This window comes from Pteropus vampyrus, unplaced genomic scaffold (genome assembly GCF_000151845.1).
Source record: "Pteropus vampyrus isolate Shadow unplaced genomic scaffold, Pvam_2.0 Scaffold25, whole genome shotgun sequence".
Classification (NCBI taxonomy): Eukaryota; Metazoa; Chordata; class Mammalia; order Chiroptera; family Pteropodidae; genus Pteropus; species Pteropus vampyrus.
This window is the reverse complement of record NW_011888806.1, coordinates 11576972-11581487: the sequence shown is the minus strand read 5'-3', so window position 1 is coordinate 11581487 and position 4516 is coordinate 11576972.

The following is a 4516-nucleotide window of genomic DNA, read 5'->3' as shown; positions in this document are numbered from 1 at the left end:
CTTTCCTCAAATATACTTTGAGCTGGATGTACATTATTCTATAAATAAAAATAAATTTTTAACAGCTCTAAAGTACCTTTTTAGTGTACTTTTATAGCATGTATATTAAAATAGAATATATTTTACAAAAGATAGCCATAAAACCCTGACTTTGATCATTTTTCATATTTGCACTGTGAATAGGGCTTAAATTTCAGTATAGCAATGTGGTAGCAGAAATACGAAAGAGTAGGAACTTTCTTCACAGTAATGGCTAATTGTTCCAAATTTGCTATTTTTGGAGGTACTCTAATGGTACTCTAATTGCTTGTCTTTTTAATCCGTGGGATGTAAATGCTTCCTCAGTGCTTTCCCCCTGTGGTGGTACATATACAGTTACTGTCTGAGCATTAAAGGACCACACCCACTTTTCTTTTTCATTTATAGTATCTCTTTGTACTTTGGTTTGAACAAAGTATCACCATGTTCAGTAAAAAAGTAGAAACAATATATATATACTACTGTATACAGGCAGGAGATAGCTAATGATATATGTCAATCAGTTCTCAGAATCTTTTACTGAAGCAGATAGGAAAATAAAACAAATATATCACATTTTTACTCATCGTGCCATTTTCTCATTGGAGAAGAAACATTCATTCAACTGTGTTTGCACAATGATGATGGATATACAGAAGTATTGTACATTGTGTATTTTCCATCACCCACACTTACAGTGACATCTTCAGGGATAGGGATAATTAAGTTCTGGTGATGACTAAACATGTGTGTTTGTCAAGAGGTACTATCTTTATAATAGAAAAAGTACTGAATTTCTATGGCACTTCCCACAGTTTATATATATTGTCTTCCTGTGCAGAATGGGAGAAACTTCTTGAATCAAGAAGTAACTTGAGAGTCACTTGAATAAGGGCTGATGAATGGAACGTTATCTGATGGTGACAAAGTTAGTTTCCAAAGGAGGAGAGAGAGTACAGTCTGGTTCTCTAATGTGTACAAAAGACATGATGGGTGGGTGAAGCAAAAAGCTTTGTTGCCCAGAGAGAGAAAATTATTGGGAGACAGTCTTCCCGAGGTGTCCTCTTAGAAAATGAAATCTCAAACTGCTCTTTGTCAAACTTACAGCATAACGGGGTACACATGGGACTTGGAATTCAAGCGCTCAAATCCTCCTTTCTATTGTGCAATCAGCTTAAGTTTAATGGATCCAGGCGTTTTTTTATTTTTTATTCAAGAATGTGCAATGTCAAACTTCAGACAAGACCTAGAAGAGTGATAAGTTTGGAGAACATTCTTGAGCAAGCTAGTAAGTTTATTTTTGACGAGTTTTAATTAATCTCAAAAACTTGTTAAGGAACCAGAGGCTAGTACAGGGGTGGGTTTAAGATGGTGGCATAGGTGGATGCTGAGCTCTCCCTCTCCCCAAAACACACCAAATGTATACTTATATTTAGAGCAGCTCCTCCTAAGAGACAACTTTGAGCCAACGGAACAGCTTCTGTACAAAAAGCACCGCGTAGAAATGGTCGGAGAACCATGAGAGCTCTCCGGAGCTGATGGAATAATTCAGGACTAGAGGAACTGGTGAGCGCCACTGTTTATATTTGCCTGATACGTGGATAGCAGGCAGGAGCTCCAACCAGGTTCCATGGCCCACTGGCAGGGCACTGTAGTGCATCCCCAGATCCAGCTAGATCTAGCAGAAACACGAAGGCACCATAGTGTGCATACAAGGGGCCCCTCTACTAGAGATGGATCCAATGGGTACAACAGGGTGTTGCTTTGCACACCCACTAGGCTGAGGGCATGTGGGGCTCCCTGCCTGGAAAGGGTGCAGAAATAGCAAAAAGCTATATAGTACCTGCCTGCAGGGTTACCATGTCCAGAGAAAAGTATGGAGGTAGTGGGGTTCTCCTAGGTGCTGACATAGGGCTGATATTCCTGGGGAAGGTGTGGAGTTAGCAAAACTGCAGTACCCACACGCAGGGCTGCCCTATGCGGAGTAAGTGGGGTGCTGCTGTGCATCTGCAGGGCTGCCCCGCCCAGAGAGTGTGGAAAACTAGCACACAAAGCCACCCTACCCAGAGAAAGGGTGGAGTTAGTAGGTCACTGAGATAAAGGCCCACGAGGTGGCCCCACCCAGACCCTGTTCGGACTGGGGACATTTAAAGCAACACGACACTCGTGAAGGGCAGCTGATTAAACTAAGAGCTGCACAGCCTGAGAGGGAGCAGAGCTGGTGGCATTTTTAGTAGCAAGCATGCAAAGTAGCCCTGCGCAGACCCTGCTCTAATCACAGACAGTTAAAGCAACAAGGCATTCTATGAGCCAACTAGGCAGCCCCTTCTGTATCAGGCAGTCCCACCCAGGTTAGAAGGGCAAGGAAGCACACAGGCACCAGGCTGCCCCACCTGAAGCCACCAACTCCTTAAGGGCAGGTGACACACCAGGGTCCACGCACAGCTGCCCTGACTACAACCAGCCTGTCAAAACTATTCAACACACAGTATACACAGAGACTACTCTTTCAAGACTGGGGGAGATACTCTAGTCCACTCATAGAAACAAAGTCAAGAAAAAAAAAAGAGGGAGGCAGAAGAATAAGCCTCGAATGAATGAACAAGAAAAAACTCCAGAGAAAAACACTAATGAATTGGAGATAAAACGAAGAGACAGAAATCCAATCAAAACACCAAAAAACCCAACAAATAAAAAATCCATCAAGAAGAAAGGAATAGTGAAGAACAACACAAAAAACAACAACAATAAATAAAATGGCAAAAAGTACATACCTATCAATTACACTAAATGTAAGTGGATTAAATGCTCTAATCAAGATACAGGGTGGAAGAATGGGAAAAAAACATGACCCATTTATATGCTGCTTACCAGAGAATTGCTTTAGATCGAAAGACTCATAAGACAAAGTGAAGGGATGGAAAAAGATATTCCATGCAAAGAGAAATGAAATCTGGATTAGCAAAACAGACTTCAAAACAAAGATTGTAAGAAAAGACAAAGAAGGACATCATATAATTTTAAAGGGGTCGATCTATAAAGAGGATATAAAAATTGTAAACACACATACAACATAGGAGCATCCAAGTATATTAAGCAAATGTTAATGGACATGCATGCAGAAATTAACAATCATACTCTAATAGTTGGAGGACTTTAATACTCCACTTACTTCAATGGATCTATCATCCAGACAGAAAATTTAGCCTTAAATTCCACATTAGATCAATTTAATTTGATAGATACAGAGCATTTCATCCAAAAACTACAGATTATACATTTTTCTCAAGTGCACATAGAATATTTTCCAGAATAGATCACATATGAGGCCACAAAACAGGCCTCAATAAATTCAAAAAGACTGAAATTATATCAAGTATATTTTCTGACCACATGGCATGAAACTAGAAATCAATTACAAGATGAAAACTGGAAAACACACAAATAAGTGGAGAGTAAACAATATGCTTGTAAATAACCAATGGGTCAAAGAGGAAATCAGAAACTACTTTGGGACAAATGACAATGAAAACACAACTTTACAAAATTTATGAGATGTAGCAAAAGCAGTTATAAAAGGAAAATTTATAGCTATACGGTCCTACCTCAAGAGGCAGAAAAATTTCCAAATAAACTAAATTTCCAATCTTAATTTACAACTAAAGAAACTAGGAAAAGATGAGCAAACAAAACTCAAAGTAAGCAGAAAAAGGAAATAATAAAGATAGGAGTGGAAGTAAACAAAATAGAAAAAAGAAATTAATAGAAAAGATTAATGAAACTAAGAGCTGGTTCTTCGAAAGGATAAGTAAAATTAACAACCTCTAACAAGACTCATTAAACAAAAATGAGAGAAAACAAATTTTAAAAATCAGAAATGAAAGACGAGATTACAATCAACACCACAGAAATACAAAGGATCATTAAAAATAGTATGAACAATTATATGCCAAGAAATTGGACAATCTAGAATAAATGTATAAAATTTGAGAAACAGCCTTTAAAGACTAAAACAGAAAGAAACATAATCTGAACAGACCAATTACTAGCAATGAAATTGCGGGGGGATGGGGGGCGCGAAACCAAGGACCAAACGACTTCACAGGTGAATTTTAACAAACATTTAAAGAAGAATTAGTACCTATCCTTTTCAAACTATTTAAAAAATTGAAGAGGAAGGAACGCTTCCAAACCCATTCTACCAGGCCAGCATTTCCCTGATACCCAAATCAGACACTTAAAAAAAAAAAAAAAATTACAGGCCAATAAGCCTGATGAATACAGATGCTAAAATTCTCAAGAAAATACTAGCACACTGAATTCAACAGTACCTCACAAGGCTTATACATCATGATCAAGTGGATACAAGAGTGGTTTCAACATTGCCAAACAATGTGATTATGAACAAATGTCATATCAACAAAACTGAGGATAAACCAAAGCAATCTTGAGTAAGAACAACAAAGTTGGAGATATCATGCTCTCTGATTTTAAACTA